The 18,442-nt window shown below is 40.4% G+C and overlaps 1 protein-coding gene across 5 annotated transcripts in view; it reads left to right on the plus strand.

Moving 5' to 3' along the window:
• GPR19 (G protein-coupled receptor 19) overlaps window positions 1-18,442 on the plus strand; it is a 39,859-nt gene that overhangs the window by 9,415 nt on the left and 12,002 nt on the right. For 2 of the 5 annotated variants that reach the window (XM_072766018.1, XM_072766019.1), the window contains exons 3-4: window positions 5,238-5,394; window positions 17,228-17,302. The gene's annotated coding sequence lies outside the window, so the exon portion shown is untranslated. Of the gene's footprint in view, window positions 1-5,183; window positions 5,395-17,227; window positions 17,303-18,442 lie in introns of those variants that run through there. The other 3 variants (XM_072766016.1, XM_072766017.1, XM_025995202.2) reach the window with 2 other exon arrangements.

Consider the following 18,442-nt stretch of genomic DNA (forward strand, 5'->3'; position numbering starts at 1 on the left):
CTTTCCTGACAGCTTTAGTCTCCTTTATCTTTCTTTCTCACTACACTGTGCTGGAAAGCGAGACTCCATGTGGCGTGTCCCTTGTTCTACTGTAGAGCAGTATTTATTACTTTTTCATTCAGCTGACAAAATTTAAAGATGAGTACAATAAACAACCATATGCTCTTCACCTATATTCACCAATTGTTAATGTTTTGCCATATTTACTTGTCCTTTCTGTATATGTACATACATCAATTTTCTTGTTTTGAACCGTTTGAGGGTAACTTGCATTTGTCTTGACACTTTATCCTGAATACATCAGCATTTCCTAACAATAAGAAAATTCTCCCATAAACCACAATTCCTTTCTCACACGTAATATAAATAACAATTCTGTGATATCATCTAATATCCATTTCACAATGCACATTTCCCCAGTTGTCCCAACAATATTTTATATCTGCATTATATCCATTCTTTCTCCCTCCCCAGTCAGCATCTCAGTAAATCCTATGTTGTGGTCTTTAGTCTCGTTGAATCTGTAACAGCATGCCCTGCAAATATCATACCTTTGTAATTTTTATTTCATGACATTGACTTATTAATTAATTATTATTATTATTTTTTTTAGACAGTATGCAAGTGGTGGGGTGGGGGATAGAGGGGAGAGGGAGAGACAATATAAGCATGGAGCCTGACACAAGGCTTGATCTCACGACCCTGAGATCATCACCTAAGCCAAAATCAGGAGTCAGACACTTAACTGACTGAGCTACTCAGATGGCCCACGACATTGACTTTTTGATAAATCCACACAAGTCCCCTTGTAGAATATTCTGTAGTCTCAGTTTGGCTGATTATTTCCTCATAATGTCTTATAACTTGTTTTCTAACCCCTGCCCTTTTTAAAAAACTGGACATTATGAATAGAGGTTTAATTACACTCAGGTTAAACATTTTTAGGAAGAATACTTGATTATTAATGTTGGGTAGGTCACATTACTTCATGTTAGGCACATAATTTGAGGTTGTCTCACTTTTAGTGATGCTAAATTTGGTCACCTGATTAAGATGGTGACTCCTGCCTTCCAGTCTCACCTTGGAAAAGGATACATTTCCTTTTGCAGTTTGTAAATAATCTACAAACAGCCTGTTTTCAACAGCTTTTCATTTGATAGTTTGAATATCCATTTTAGTCCTTGCCTAAGTAGGTTATTTCATTGGGGGCTGCAGAAATGGTGCCCTGGCTATTATACTCTGCATTCATTAGCTGGCATTCTTCTGTAAAAAGAGCTTTCTTTTAAGAAAACTATTTTAATGAATCTCTTGGTAGATAATTGGATAGTGATTTGCTTTCAATTCTGTTTAAAGCAATCAGAAAGCTCATGATTTTAAAAGGATTTGTTGCTCAATTATTGGGGCTAGCCACTAATATCTCAAGAGCATCTCCAATAATTCCAGTTGTTCCTTCCATTCCCAGGAGCTTTTTAAATTCAGGTAGGTTACCACTGTAGTATTTGAGGTAAAGGTGGAAGAGAGTTCATCATTCTATGGTAAAATGGAAGGAAAACTAGTAGGTAGGAACCAAGAATCAGTATGACATCTTGACTGCACAGGTTTTCAGGAAGATCAGCTTTAGAAAGTGTACTTGTGGAAGTTGAGGATCCAGAAATTGTTCCAATAAAACTAACTGCATGCTCTGGGACCCCTTGAAAAGTTTTTTGTCTGCCCCAGCCTGAAGACCTCTCTAGAGTACCAAACACTCTAAGCAAATTCTCCTATGTTTGGTTGATGACAAGTTAAGGCATAAATAAAGGAATTTCAAGAATGACTTTCAAAAGAACAGCTTGGATTTCCAGGCTTTTGTCTTGCTGCACACTCCTGTTTTGAATTTCAGAAGCTGAATATATTAATTTCTTCTTTCTTTCCATTTCCATTGTAACTTGAAACAGTGCCACACTCCCTGTTTCCAAGGCAAATAGATTCCCAGGCAAAGGAGAAAAAAATCCTATAAATCATTTTCAAAATATTACCCCTAAAAAAAATATTACCCCAATTACAAGTACTGTGGAGTTTTAGGAGTTCAGGTGGAAGACACTGTCCTTTTATTTTCTTCCAGATGACCAGGAATAAGTTTGGTGATTACAAATTTAAGATTTTTAGGCAGAATTATATTACACCACATGTTTTATAAACATCCTTAATAATATTCTGGATTATGATTCCTTGAAAAATTATGATTATTTTATCATTCAGCTATGATGTACACATACAATCATACTAAAAGGAATGAATAATTTGGTCTTTTTTTTTTAATCTTAAGTAATTTCAAGCAATTTTTTTTTATTTCTCCTGTCAGAGGCTCTTCATAGTGAATCACATTACATTACATCAACAAGTTATTTTAGTCCAATCCATTATTCACGAAGCAGAATAGCATAGTATAGTGTGCCCGCTCTGGAGTCAGATTAAATAGTTCCAAAGCCTTGTTCCCACACTAAGTAGCTGTGTAGTTCGGAGCATATTCCTGTCCTCTGGAAGCCTCAGTCTCATCTATAAAACAGGAGAGTTCATACTAGTACCTCTGGTTTGATAGGAAGACTAAATGACATGTGCTGAACACCTAGGACACGTTACATACTAGCTGTTTATGTTGTTATTATTACTGGCTAAGAAAGGGGAGATGATATCGAAGTCACCATCCTGCTGGCTCTCTAAGGATTTCTTCAAACACCTATCCTGCTTTCCTGATAAATGAACTTTCTGAAAGGAGCAAGTGTCAGAATTAGCAGAGTTGAAATTCTCTGAATCTTACATAGAAAAACTGGAATTAACCTGACTCTTCTCCTAAAATAAAAGAAGTAAATATGTCCTCAGCTGTGAATGTTGAGACAGGAAGGAACTTCGATTTCTTGAAATCATACTCCAGCTCCCTTGTGCACCTCTTTAAAAAAAAAAAAAAAGATTTTATTTATTTATTCATGAGAGATACTGAGAGAGAGAGGCAGAGACACAGGGAGAGAGAGAAGCAGGCTCCATGCAGGAAGCCCGATGTGGGACTTAATCCTGGAACCCCAGGATCAAGCCCTGGGCCAAAGGCAGGCACTAAACTGCCAAGCCACCCAAGGATCCCCCCCTTTTTCTTTATAACAGAGTTTGCATTCCTGCACATTGAAAGTATATCTGCCCCCCCCCCCCCCAATATTTAGAATTGCCATGGTAAGGACTCTGAATTAGAAACAATCAATTCCGGATGCCTGAGTGGCTCATTTGGTTAAGCATCTGCCTTGGGCTCAGGTCATGAGTGGCGGGATGGAACCTCACATCCCCCATATCGTCCTCCCTGCTCAGTGGAGAATCTGCTTCTCTCTCTGCCCCTCACCCCACCCCACTTGTGTTCTCTTTCTCAATCTCTGTCTCTCTCAAATAAATAAATAAAATCTTTTAAAAAATCAATTTTATGCCAGCCTAATTACACAAACATTACAAACATTACACATCCTCATTTGAGGCAGTCCAAATTTTATCCAAAGGACGGATCTTAAACTAATCAAATTTATTTTTATTTAAAATAATTGGGATCCCTGGGTGGCTCACCTGCCTTCAGCCTAGGGCGTGATCCTGGAGTTCTGGGATCGAGTCCCACATCAGGCCCCCTGCATAGAACCTGGTTCTCCCTCTGGTGTGTCTCTGTCACGCTCTCTCTTTCTCTGTGTCTCTCATGGATAAATAAAATCTTTAAAAAAATTAATTCAGCAACTCACGTTAAAGAATATTGGTCCTTTCTCCCATAACATTGTATTCGCAAACTGTTCCTTGCATCAACAGCCAGGTGTGGTTCTGAAGTATCTCCCAATTAAGGCTGTTGGGACTTGGATGAATGACTTCATAAAAATCAGAAGCCCCAACGTAAGGAGAAGTAGATTCCTGTGTCCTTCCACCCTACTTTGGGATGGCACTCCACAGTCATTCTGTGAAGCTGGCATTTTCATTTAGTTGCACCTAAATAGATTTTTAGGGAAAGAAGCAGTGGACTATGGAGGGAGTGACCATCACAGTGTCCATACTAATTGCCAGAATCCTTTTAAGATTTAGGGTCAGCAACAATTCAGTAAGGAAAGGGCCCATTAGGTAAATTTGGCTCTGAAAATGCTAATTGAAAGTCCTCCTCAGCAATTCAGTCCTCTTCCCCTCTCCTTTTCTTTAGTAAGCAGGGTCCCATGGTGACCGCTTCTGAAAGAAATCATCCCCTTTTGCAGTTACCTAGCACCATGGCAACAGGGACGTCAGCAAAGCCGGATAGACCCTGCACAAAACAGCCTCTACCAGGCTCCCTCCCTGCCTCTCTATTTCAGCCCTGCCTGAGGCCTAGGAATGAGGCTAAGGACCTCTTGACATACACACTCAAAAAATCCTGTGTGTTTCTATATTTTGTTTTGATTTGTTTTGTCTATAAGCATAGATATATGGACACATAGTAAACTATCTTACGAGCATTTCTCCCCCCCCCCCCCCCAAAAAAAACATGGAGCATATCTAAGGGGTGGGTGGGTAGTAGGATAAGCATAGGATGGTCTTTGGGTTTAATAAAATATAAAAGTTATATTTATAGGAAAGCAATAAGTTGATAGTAGGGGAAGTCCGAGCCCTAAATATGTGGACTGACTTATATTTAGACACAAGACATCAGAGAAATATTTTAAAAATATTTTTATTTACCTGAGAGTGAAATAGACAAAAGGCTTTAATGAAGACGGAAGGGGTTGTAATGCTGTCCTTGGTGCTGAACACTCTTGTCTCCGATGTGCTAAGGGGGCTCCAGAGGGAAGTAGGGGAACACCTTGTCACGTTAGGGTATTGATAAGAAAGAAAGAAAGGCTGGGCAGAAAGTATCATTTCCCTCCCCACCAAACAACTCTGAATGTCCAGAATAAAATGTTCAGATGAAAAATAAAACAAAAAAGAAAGTGGAGAAGGCTGAAGGTTTGGGTTGAATTTTCTCCTTTTCATATGGAGATTTTTGGTTAGAGCCAATCAGGTCACAGATTTCTGCTGCTTTGCTCCTGAAAGGAAAAGTGGGGGAAGGGAGGTAGAAGATGGCCCCATTCTCCCCTTGAGCCACATGATCCATTTCCCATGTGACACATTCCAAAGCCTTGGAAAGGAGAAGGGAGGGGCACCAAGAGAGTGGGGCTGGGGGCGGGAAGATGGTTTAACAGTCAACCCAGCACAGCGTCATCTTGTCTTCCTACCAGGAAGCAGGCTATGAGCCAAGGGGAAGGCAGAGGACAGAAATGAACGTGCTCCCAAGCTTTCCTGGTGATGTATGGTATTCTCCAAACTCCTATGCGAGGGCTATTCCTGACCGAGAAGACCCAAGGAGACCATCTCTGAAATCAAGTCCAGATGAAGGTATGTGCTAGGGATCCCGTGGTATCGCGGCTGAAATTTGGCTTATAGGACATAATACCTTCTTTTTTTTCCCAGGCAGTTTGTGGAGATTTTGTCCTGGCTTAAATTTGGTTGGGGGGCTTTAGATTTGTTACAGGTCTAGAAAAGATACCTAGATAGTTCTGTAAAATGAGATTCATCAAAGTAAGTGCCTGTTGAAGAAAATTTGATGGAAAATTGTGTATAGTGATAATTAATAAAATAAAGCACTAATTGATGAAAATGATTTTTTACTTTAAGTCCTGGAAAGAGGAAAAAATAATATTACTGAAATCAACTACGTTTTGTTGTTCACTGCAATAAAATCTTGTTTTTTCCCTTTCCAGTTGCTTATTCTCTGCCCATGTTCCCAGAGGTTATTGGCAATGGTTTAGAGAGCCTGAGTGGGCAGGCGTGCTGTTTCTTTGTGCTGTGCAATTGTCTTCCTTCTGATGTTCCTGATACCAGGAGAGCTTATCATTATTTCCAGCTCTGGTTTGGGATAGTAGAGTGCCATTGACTTCCAAATCTTTCAGAATAGCTATCAAGAAGTCTCCCAGGAAGTTCTCAAAGGAATCTTCCAAAGTTACAGGCTAAAATAATCTTCCCTGTACTCAGATCTTGGTACCTTTGACCATTTCTACTCAGCACAAAGAGGGGAGTTAGCAAATTTAAATTTTATTTCATCTTTTACAAATGCTTACGAAGTTCTTGCTGTGTGCAAGAAGACATCATTATAAAGCACAAATAATCAATCATTTAATCCTTATAATAGCCCAGTGGGGGAGACATTAGTGCCCACATTTTGGTAATGAAGAAACTAAAGGCCAGAGAAGTTAGGGAACATTCCCAGCATCACACAGCTAGCAAATAGTAGAAACAGGATTTGAACCAAGAAACTTGACCCCAGAGTCCATGATTTTAACTACTAACCTATGCTTCTTTTCTGCTTGTGTTATTTCAAATGATGTCAGCAGTTGATTTCGTTACACATTTTGTTCAGTCGACGTTATTAGTAGATCAAATCAGCTTGCCTGGCTAAAACAGATCTCCAAAAACAAAACAAAACAAAAAAAACAGATCTCCAGTGGAATCTATATTTAATCTTAAGTTATCTCAGTAATCACCTTCCCTATACCACTACCACCATCACCCCGTACCCCCCGCAAATAACCCAGTAAATAATTGCCTGTTCTTCTCTTCCCTTTGTGCTGTATAGATATCTGGTAGTAAAATACTGTGTTACTATGGTGACCAAATGATGTCCAAAGGCAAAAAAGAAATCTAGAATTACATCATGGTTGATTTTTTTAAATCAAACTTAACATTTTTTCATCCTCTGAATCTAGTAATAAGACTAGCCTAAACATTCTACCTTTAAAAAAAAATCCTTACTTGATTTTCAAAATACAATAGATTAAAAACTTCTAAAAATGATGAATATAAACTATGGTATCAAATGGACTAGATTTATTGCTTTAAAATAATGTTACCATACTTCAAGGGAATAGATTACTCTCTTTGCAAATTATTTTAGATTTTTAAGGGCAAAAAGAGGAGGAATTTTTTTTTTCTTAACTTTTAGAGATTTCTGAAACATAAAGATTTCTTCTTTTTGGTCTTTGTAGTTTCCCTTCTGGTTCTTGACAATAAATGATGACTGATCTCATTCTTATATGCTGTGGGAAAACTAAGGGGAGTTACTAGGTCAGAGATACAAGGAGGAAGAAAAGGGATAGAAATCTAAAATTTGTGAAATTCTTTATTAATATTTCCCTTCAGGGTTTCACTCAAGAATATTTTAAAAGTGATTGTGTCCCCTACAATACTGAACTTCATATTAAAACCTTGGTCCCTGTTGAAATCTGTTTCCCTGGGACAAGTACCACTTTTATGCTACTATAGTCATCTGAAGTGAGCTGCTTGAGCAAAGGGATCATATCTTCCATTGTTGGGTTTCTAGATTTATTTTTTTTAAAGATTTTATTTATTTATTCATGAGAGACAGAGAGAGAGAGCGAGGCAGAGACACAGTCAGAGGGAGAAGAAGCAGGCTCCATGCAGGGAGCCTGACGTGGGACTTGATCCTGGGTCTCCAGGATCACGCCCTGGGCTGAAGGCAGTGCTAAACCACTGAGCCACCCAGGCTGCCCATTGTTGGGTTTCTAGCACTTAGCACAAGGCCTGGTTTATGATAAGCTCACAATATCCATTTGTGAAAGCTCTGAAAGTGTTCTGCTGGAGCCAGTTTAGGAACCCATGCCTAAATTGTTCTGCATGTGCTCATAGGGAGGACAGTGAAGAGGTAAATGTGTAATGGGAGAGACCTTGGCAACAGTCAAAATTATATCTGAAATTTGTGTATGCTAGTCAGACTGACCCTGGAGCAGAAGCACACTAGAGTTCAAGAAGTATCTATAAATTCTTTCCTGGGGATTACAGATCCATCCCCCTGACTTTTTATTTATCTTTAGAATGAAGTTCTTCTGGTATTTTTGTTTATATCTAGATATACAGGCACCTTCAGAGTCTCATTTTCCTCTGGTGTTTGCCTGGCAACATCTCCCAACACTGAAATAGTTCACCTTGGGTGAGACTGAATGTGATGAGAAGGTCAGTTCCTGCCCCTGGCAGGCCTCTCCTAATCAGCTGTGGTTCGCAGTCCTCAGAATACTGAACTGAGAGCTCACCAGACTATAGGACTCCTCCCCAGAAAACCCTGGGATCGTTAGGGTCAGAGTAGACTGGAACCAGGCTGCCTTTCCCAGACCATGGCAGTTAGGACTTGAGTGCAAAAGATTGTCTCAAGATATCTTGAAAGGTTACTTAGAATTTGAATTCAAGTTAGCAGGCTAATTAGGATTAAAATAGTCATCTTTATGGGAGCTCCTGATAGAAGGCATGACTCTTGACCTCGGGGTCATGAGTTCAAGCCCCACGTTGGGTGTAGAGTTTATGTTAAAAAATGATAATATTCACAAACATAGCCTATTTCTTTTGCTCACATCTAATTAGATCATTAAGGAGGAAGGAATAGGGTTTGTAGATAAGGTGTAGGTCCTTGAGTCCTATTCACTCATCCTCCTTACCTTCACTTACCTGCTGAGTGAATTGTGCAAAAGAACAGCGCTTCAGGAAGCCCAGTACAGCCGGGCATGTGCTGCCTGCCTACCACACTGTCTTTCAGTTACAGTAACTTGCCTGCTGTTGGTAAACACTGCTGAAGGAGTCAGGCCCTGCCAGCCCAACGACTGGATCATTTCCTAGCATATGTGTATGTAGGGAAGGGGAAGGAATAGACAAGAGAACCAGAGTGTGGACACAATTTCTGCTTTTTTTTTTTTTTTTAAGATTTTATTTATTTATTCATGAGAGACACAGAGAAAGAGAGAGGCAGAGACACAGGCAGAGGGAGAAGCAGGCTCCATGCAGGGAGCCTGATGTGGGACTTGATACCAGATCTCCAGGATCACACCATGGACCAAAGGCAGGCGCTAAACTGCTGAGCCACCCAGGGATTCCCCAAAACTTCTGCTTTATGAACCAAGGCAAAAAATGGCACGAGCTGAGATGTGGTCTTTCCAAGAGGACAGTTTCAAAAGTAAAAGAGGGATACCATAATGAATATATTTTCCTGTCTATGAAATCATTTTACCTTGGCTAAACTTTTAAAGCAATCATCTTATGGAGCCTCTCATTCAGCATACTTTCCTAGGCACTGGATGTCTGTTGTGGGTAATCCTGATAGAGACTCTGTCATATAGGTTTCTTAGCCCCAGTTTTTGATCAGGAAACAAGCTCAGAGAAATGAACAACCTGCCCAAAGTCCCCAGTAGCAGATAGAGCCAGGATCTGAATTCTTTGCTCTTTCAGCTATATCACAAGTAAAGTTCTTTCCTCTGCATTCTTTAAATATATGTTTTTAGATAGTAGGTTAATATAAATACAGTTCTAGAAAATTTGGGAAATACAGAAGGGTAATGATAATAAAAATCCATGTTAAAACTTTGTTATATTTCTTTCTCAGTCTTTCTCAGTACATACAGTGATAACGAAAGTAAACATTTGTTGGGCATTGGCATTGTTTCAGACATAGTTCTTAGCTCCTTTTTTTGTTATCTGTTTTATTCTCACAACAAATCAGTGGGGTGGGTAACATTATTATCCTGCTTTTATTGCCAAAGACAAAGGACAAAGATGTTCAGTAACTTGGTAGAGGCTACACAGATATTAGGTGAGCTGAAACCCAGGCAGGTTGCTTTACAGCAGGGTTTCTCCCCCTCAGCACTGTTGGTATTTGGGGCCAGCTAAATCTGTGTTGTTGGGGGGCTGGCGCATAGTACTGTAGAATGGTTAGCAGCATCCCTGGCCTCTACTGACCGGATGTCAGTAATACCCTCGTCCCCCAGTTGTGACATCAAAAATGTCTTCAGACATTGCCAAATGTCCCCTGGGAGGCAGAATTACCTGTGAACCACAGCTCTAAGAGCCCATGCTCCCAATCACTACATTATATATCCTCTTCATATTTAAATATGCAGAGTGTTATTTTCTTCCACATATAAAGAGGGAAACACACTTTCGAGTTTGAGTGCAGTCTATGAAACCTGGAATATCAATGCCTTTATAGATCATAGGTAGGAGGTTAGTTACTTCCAGAAAAAGTACTCATTAGTAGACTTTTAATAATAGTTTTGTAGTATCCCACTGTTGTCCAGTTGGAAAAATAACCATGTGTCTCTCTTTTACAGTTTTTTCCCCATTTCTCTGTGACAGGCATCCTTAGCCTTCAAGAATTCAGAATTTAGGGGTGCCTGCGTAGCTCAGTTGGTTAAGCATCTGACTCTTGATTTTGGCGCAGGTCATAATCTCAGGGTCGTGAGATCTGAGCTGGAGCCCACTTTGGGCTCTGTGTTCAACAGGAAGTCTGCTTGAGATTATCTCTCTCTGCCTCCCCCTACCACTCATGTGCACGCATGCGTGCGCACTCGCTCTCTCTCTCAAATCTTAAATAATTCAGATTTCAGGTGTATACTTACAGTATAGCAGGGCAATGCTTCTCAACTATGGTATCAAAATATGTCCCAAACAAAGGATGCCTGTTGCAAATAATTGCTTGCCAATAAATCAAATACCAAGATTTGCTAGTGATTTAATTTTTTAATTAATTAGAATCAATTTAAGGATATTTACATAATCTTCCCATATGATTTCTTAAGTTGAAGACTCAGTGTTGGAGTTACAGGTCAAGCTCCTAGAGCTGCACATAATTCTGGATATATCTGTAGGAGTGTGTCATATGACAAATGAGAACACATTTGTCACATCTGTGTCTGAGGAAGAAAGGCTAAAAATGGCTGGTGGAGGTGATTTGGGTCAACTGTGGCTGATGTGCAGAGGGGATTGAAGTAAGAAGCTCTGGGGGATGATAGCAGTATCATTTTGACTTGCATCTAAGTTAATGTACAATACTAAAATGCATATTAACCATGGGAAACATGCAAATACACATTCAACATATTTTGCAGTGACAGCTGACTATGTCCAATTGCATAATTTGTCCATGAAAAATGCACATGAATGCAAATTCAAATATAATTTCTCCATGAACTTAAAGGTTTGCTTTCTTGGAAAACCCTGATTGAGGAAGGTGGTGCAAATCAAAATTTACTGAGTGGTGCCGTGAATTTGATGTGAGACAGAACAGAAATGCTTCTGAAAACCAGAGTTCTTAGTAACTCTCTGCTCAGTGTTTGTGCTCCATGCTTCACAAAAACTTCACCTTCTTTTCAAATTGCTATAAAATTGCATCTGCTGTGTAGTTCTTTGCTTTGAGTATGATGTGTCTGGTTTTTGCCTCCTCACTTCTTTCCTATGTAAATTATAGAACTAGAGATGTTGATACTGAAATCTGAGCTTGAAAATCAAACTTAGTGCTTACCTCCAAAACAATTGTTTGCTTCTACTTTAGACTCAACAAGTATAGTACACAGAAGCTATTAAAATGTCTGTGGTAACGAATTAAGTTGAACTTGGGGAGGTGCAGATCCCTTGGCCAAATTGTTTTCTTCAGATTTTGAAAGATTATGTGCTGGGAAGAGACTTGTGGGAAATTGGTAGAGGATAGCCAGGGGTTCTAGTAAGTGTTTCTCCCCTCTGAGAAGCTTGGTAGTAGATAGAAAGGAAGACAAACAGATGGCAAGTCCTCTTTGACCAGACCACTTCTTCTTGCAGGGAATCTTCAGTAAGATTGTTGGTACTTCCGGGATAACTGGCGGGGGTAAAGGGGGAGGGGTGGTTTGCTTAGCTGATCTCTAGGGAACATTCATCTCTTCTTTGGAGACCCATACTGTTGATCTTGGATATCAGAAGCTCACAGAATTCCTAGCACCCCTAACCAGCTTCCTTTTCCTCCCATCAAAGTGCATCACTCTTGGAGTGAGTTCTCTTCCAGGTGAAGGTAGTGAATTATAAATTAAGTGAATGTGTCGCTTATTACAAAGTCTACCTATCAGTTTTAGTTCATAACGCTAAAAGGACCTCAGAAATCGTCTAGACCAGCTCATTTATATTATAGACATGGAGATTCAGAGAAGTTGATTGACTTAAGGTCCTTACCATGATATAAAAATGAGACCTGTGTCTCTTGTCTTGCTCCTCAGTGCTTATTATATTCAGGATCAGATTTAAGGTAAACCAGAAAGCACTACACTGTTCAAACTTCTCAAGGTTTCTGATAGTCTAGATGCTGGTGGGGTAGTAGAAAGTGATAGAATGGCTGGTATGAATTTTAGTGTTCATACTGAATTATCTAAGAAATGTTTTATATTGAATTAGTTTCCATTACTGCAGAATAAAGTAGCAAAAATTCAGGGGCTTAAGATAACACCTATTTCTTAGGTCACAGTTCTATAGGTCGGCAGACTGGGTGGGTTAACTGGCTTCTCTGCTTAGAATCTCACAAGGCTGAAATCAAGGTGTTGGCAGGACGGTGTTCCTTTTTATTTATTTATTTTTAAAGGTTTTATTTATTTATTCACGACACACACACACACACACACACACACACACACACACACAAATGCAGAGACACAGGCTGAGGGAGAAGCAGGCTCCCTGCAGGGAGCCCAATGTGGGACTCCCAGGTCTCCAGGCTCACAACCTGGACCAAAGGCGGCGCTAAACTGCTGAGCCACCCGGGCTACCCTCTGTTCCTTTTAAAAGGATGATTTCCCTTCCAAGCTCTTTGCAATGGTTGGCAGAATCCAGTGCCTTGTGGTTGTAGGAACAAGGTCACATTTTCTTGATGACCATCAGTTGGAGGCCATCCGTAACTCCTAGTGGCCTCTCCCTGGTTCTTACACGTGAGCCCCTGGTATCTCAGAGCCTGTCAGCTCCTTTTCATGTTTGGAATCATTCTCTGACTTCTTTTGCCTCCTCTCTCATCTTTTAAACAAAACTCTGTGTTTTTAAGGGCTCATTAGTTTGTGCCCACCTAGGTAATCAAGCATAATCTTCCCATTTTAAGTTTCATAACCTTAATTATATATGCAGAATCCCTTTTCTGTGTGGCATGGACATCTTGGGGGGGCGGCATTCTGCCTACTACACACATTATTTCCTTTAAATAACAGCAAGGCTCCATCTTACCAGGCTAATGGGAAAGTCAGTGACGAACATTGCTGGGACTCTCTTCCTGTTTCCTAGGTCTTGGGGATAGTAAAGACAGCAAAATATATGGAGTGGTTCCTCTAGCCTTGGATCCCCTCTGATTTTTTAATTTTTAATTTTTTTTCATTTTAAAGATTTTATTTATTTATTCATGAGAGCCACAGAGAGAGAGAGAGAGTCAGAGACACAGGCAGAGGGAGAAGCAGGCTCCATGCAGGGAGCCCGATGTGGGACTCGATCCCAGGTCTCCAGGATCATGCCCTGGGCTGAAGGCAGCGCTAAACCACTGAGCCACCCAGGTATCCCCCCTCTGATTTTTAAAATTAAATTAAATTAGCCAACATATAGTACATTATTAGTTTCAGATGTAGTTTTCAATAATTCATCAGTTGTGTATAACACCCAGTGTCCCCTCTGATTATAGCAGAGATGTAATTATGGTCTGAGCTGGTGTGTGTCCTTGAAGGCCAGTAGATCTTCTGCTTTGGTACCACCCCTGGGGCAGTGGACTCTACTCCCTGCTAGGAACTCTGTGCCTTGGATCCACCCTAGCTGTACTCTTCCATTACCTGGAGGGTAGTGAGGAAGTGAGGCAAGGGTCCCAGGCCTACTTTTTTTTAACAGCTTTATTCATGTAGCATAACATTCACTCATATTAAGGGGACAAGACAGTGATTTTTTTTTTTAATTTAAATTCGGTTTGCCAACATATAGTATAACACTACTCATCACATCTCGTGCTCTCCTTAATGTCCATCACTCAATTACCCCACTTCCCCTTCTACAACCCTTTGTTTCCCAGGGTCAAGAGTCTCATGGTTTGTCTTCCTCCAATTTTTCCCCACTCAGTTTCCCCTCCTTCCCTTATGATAACTTTCACTATTTCTTTTCTTTCTTTCTTTTTTTTTTTTTTTACTTATGATAGTCACAGAGAGAGAGAGGCAGAGACACAGGCAGAGGGAGAAGCAGGCTCCATGCACCGGGAGCCCGATGTGGGATTCGATCCCGGGTCTCCAGGATCGCACCCTGGGCCAAAGGCAGGCGCCAAACCGCTGCGCCACCCAGGGATCCCTCTTTCACTATTTCTTATACTCCACATATGAGTGAAACCATATGATAATTGTCTTTCTCTGACTTATTTCACTCAGCATGATACCCTCCAGTTCCATCCACGTCAATATAAATGGTAGGTATGCTGCTTCTTTATCTATTCATCCATAAAAGGACATCTCAGCTCCTTCCACAGTTTGGCAACTGGACATTGCTGCTATGAACATTGGGGTGCAGGTGTCCCATCATTTCACTACATCCATATCTTTGGGGTAAATACCCAGTCGTGCAATTGCTGAGTTTTAGGGTAGCTATTTTTAACTTCTTGAGGAACCTCTACACTGTTTACCACAGTGGCTGCACCAGCTTGCATTCTCACCAACAGTGTAAGAGGCTTTCCCTTTCCCACATCCTTGCCAACATTTGTAGTTTCCTGTCTTGTTAATTTAGCCATTCTCACTGGTGTAAAGCGGTATCTCATTGTGATTTTGATTTGTATTTCCCTGATGACAAGTAATATGAAGCATTTTTTCATGTGCTTGTTGGCCATGTGTAGGTCTTCTTTGGAGAAATGTCTGCTCATGTCTTCCCATTTCTTGACTGGATTGTTTGTTTCTTGAGTATTGAATTTGATGAGTTCTTCATAGATCTTCAATAGTAGCCCTTTATCAGATATGTCATTTGCAAATATCTTCTCCCATTGCTTTTTAATTTTTGCTGACTGTTTCCTTTGCTGTGCAGAAGCTTTTTATCTTGATGATGTCCCAATAGTTCATTATTGCTTTTGATTCCCTTGCCTTTAAAGATGTGTCTAGCAAGAAGTTACTGTGGCTGAGTTAAAAAAGGGTGTTGCCTGTGTTCTCCTCTAGGATTTTGATGGATTATTGTCTCACATTTAGATCTTTCAACCATTTTGAGTTTACCTTTGTGTATGGTGTAAGAGAATGGTAAGAGAATGGTCCAGTTTCATTCTTTTGTGTATGGCTGTCCAGTTTTCCCAACACCATTTATTGAAGAGACTGTTTGGTTTTTTTTTTCCATTGGATGTTCTTTCCTGTTTTGTTAAAGATCGGTTGACCATAGAGTTGAGGGTTCATTTCTGGCTCTGTTCCATTGATCTATGTGTATGTTTTTGTGCCAGTTCAATGCTGTCTTGATAATCACAGCTTTGTAATGTAGCTTGAAGTTAGGCATTATGATGCCCCCAGCTTTGGTTTTCTTTTTCAACATTCCTCTGGCTATTTGGGGTCTTTTGTGGTCCCATATAAATTTTAGGATTCTTTGTTCCGACTCTGTGAAAAAAGTCCATGATATTTTGATGGGGATTGCACTGAATGTGTAAATTGCTTCGGGTAGCATAGACATTTTCATAATACTTATTCTTCCAATCCATGAGCATGGAATGTTTTCCCATCTCTTTGTGTCTTCCTCAATTTCTTTCATGAGTGTTCTTTAGTTGTTAGAGTACAGATCCTTTACTTTGGTTAGGTTTATTCTCACCAGTGAGAATGGCTAAATTCCTAGGTATTTTATGGTTTTTGGTGCAATTGTAAATGGGATTGAATCCTTTATTCTGTCTCATTAGTGTAGAGAAATGCAACTGATTTCTGTGCATTCATTTTGTATCCTGCCACATTGCTGAATTGCTGTGAGTTCTAGCAATTTTGGGGTGGAGTCTTTTGGGTTCTCCATATACAGTATTATATCATCTGCAAAGAGTGAGAGTTTGATTTCTTCTTTGCCAATTTGAATGCCTTTTATTTCTTTTTGTTGTCTGATTGCTAGTGGCTAGGACTTCTAGTACTATGTTGAACAACAGTGGTGAGAGTGGGCATCCCTGTTGTGTTCCTGACCTTAGGAACACGACATGATATTCGTTGTGGGCTTTTGTAGATGCCTTTTATGATGTTGAGGTATGTTCCCTCTATCCCTACACTTTGAAGAGTTTTAATCAAGAAAGGATGCTGTATTCTGTCAAATGCTTTTTCTGCACCAATTGAGAGAATCCTATGGTTCTTGTCTTTTCTATTATTGATGTGATATATCACGTTGATTGATTTATGAATGTTGAACTACTCTTGCATCCCAGGAATAAATCCCACTTGGTCGTGGTGAATAATCCTTTTAATGTACTGTTGGATCCTATTGGCTGTATCTTGCTGAATATTTTGACGTCCATGTTCATAAGGGATATTGATCTGTAATTCCTCTTTTTGATGGGGTCTTTGGTTTTGGGATCAAGGTGATGCTGGCCTCATAAAACGAGTTTGGAAGTTTTCTTCCCATTTCTATCTTTTGAAATAGCTTTAGTAGAATAGGTATTATTTCTTCTTTAAATGTTTGGTAGAATTCCCCTGTGAAGGGATCCCTGGGTGGCACAGCGGTTTGGCGCCTGCCTTTGGCCCGGGGCGCGATCCTGGAGACCCGGGATCGAATCCCATGTCGGGCTCCCGGTGCATGGAGCCTGCTTCTCCCTCTGCCTATGTCTCTGCTTCTCTCTCTCTCACTGTGTGCCTATCATAAATAAATAAAATTAAAAAAAAAAAAAAAAAAAAAGAATTCCCCTGTGAAGCCATCTGGCCCTGGACTCTTGTTTCTTGGGAGGTTTTTGATGACTGCTTCTGTTTCCTTGCTGGTTATTGGTCTATTCGGGTTTTCTAGTTCTTCCTGTTTCGGTTTTGGTAATTTATAAGTTTCCAGGAATGCATACATTTCTTCCAGATCATGGTGGTAATTTTTGTTATATTTACAGAGTTGCGCAACCATCACCATAATCAAATTTAAGAGCCTTTTGTAATCCCAAAAAGATCTCTTGTGACTGTCTAGGCCTGCCTTTTGCATGGCTCCAGGGGCCACAGCCACACCTGGTTCAGACATCCTTGTTTCTCCCACCTAACCTTTGTAAAAATCCCCTCAGAGAACTCAGCCCCCAGAAAATAAAAGCCAAGGTAACAGTTATTTTGAGTCCAGTGATACAACTCTCCTCCAGACAAGGCAGCACTTAGGTTCGGAGTTCATTCTCAGAAGGTGATAGGAAAAAAAATCTCAGCAAGGAGCACAGCACAAATCAAAACCCCAGTGACTTTTCTTGCAGCTGTTTGATGTGGTGGAGTCTTCCAGTTGCAGTTATCAATGGACAGCACTGACTCCATGGAGCAGTGACCTGCAGGTGAGTGAGTCAGACCTCCTCTTCCCCTGCTTCCTTCCTCCTCTAAGCATAAATGAAGGCCCTTTGTGCCCTTTTTAAATGACCCAATGTGAACATAGTGTGGAGTGGGATGGGAGAATAGAGGAACCCATCTGGTACAAGAGTTCAAGTAAGTTCCCAGAGGCACTTTGTCCCTCCAGGCTCCGCCCACCTCCTTTCTTCTCTTCCCTCCTCCTTCCCTCCCCATTAGGTGGGGATTGCAGAGAGTTGCCTCAAGGAAAACAGCCTATCACAAGTACTAAGGCCAGGCCCCAGGGAGCCTGAAACCTTGCTTAGGATCTGAAAGGTGGCTGGGGATCTGAGGCAGCTTCCTGACTCAGTTTCCTTGTCCTATCATCTGTCTGCAGCAGGAGTCCTAGAGAGTCTATTATAGGTGGCCCTGTTCTTCTTTGTCTTGGCTGCTTCCAGTGCTTCCTCGACCACCCTGCCCAAAAGAGGGTCCTCCTGCCATGCTCTGCTCTTTTCTTTCACAGAACTGATTACAATTTACCGTTTTTACTTCTGCTTATTTATTACTCTTCTCTGCATCCCTCCACAACATAATCATAATTAGACTGTGATCTTCATGAAAGTAGGGACACAGTTTTATTGGCTGTTGTATACCTGATTCTTACCACAGTACATTCTGGCACATGGTGTGATCTTAAAATAGTATTTATAGAATGATGAGTGAATTAATGAAAATGGGCAAAGAATCTGAATAGACATTTCTCCAAACTTTAATATTCATCTGCCAACTGGATATCTCTACTTGGGTGCTAATAAGAATGCAACTCACCCAAAATAAAATTATTGATTTCTAGCTCCCCAGACTTTCTCCCCTCATCTCATCTCAAACTCTCAAACCTAGGAGTTATCCCTATCTCCAAACTCCATCACACATCAGCACATCATGTTGGCTGTCTCCAGAATATTTTCAGTATCCATCTACTTTTCTCCATCAACATCACTCCTAGGGCTAAGCCATTATTATTACTACTTAGGTTATTGTTTTTTTGTTTTGTTTTGTTTTGTTTTTTTACTTAGGTTATTGTAATAGCCCTCTTAACTGGTGCCCCCTACGCCTCTCAACCACCTACACAGCAATTAAAGTTGTATTTT

The sequence above is a fragment of the Vulpes vulpes genome, chromosome 8 (genome assembly GCF_048418805.1).
Source record: "Vulpes vulpes isolate BD-2025 chromosome 8, VulVul3, whole genome shotgun sequence".
Classification (NCBI taxonomy): domain Eukaryota; kingdom Metazoa; phylum Chordata; class Mammalia; order Carnivora; family Canidae; genus Vulpes; species Vulpes vulpes.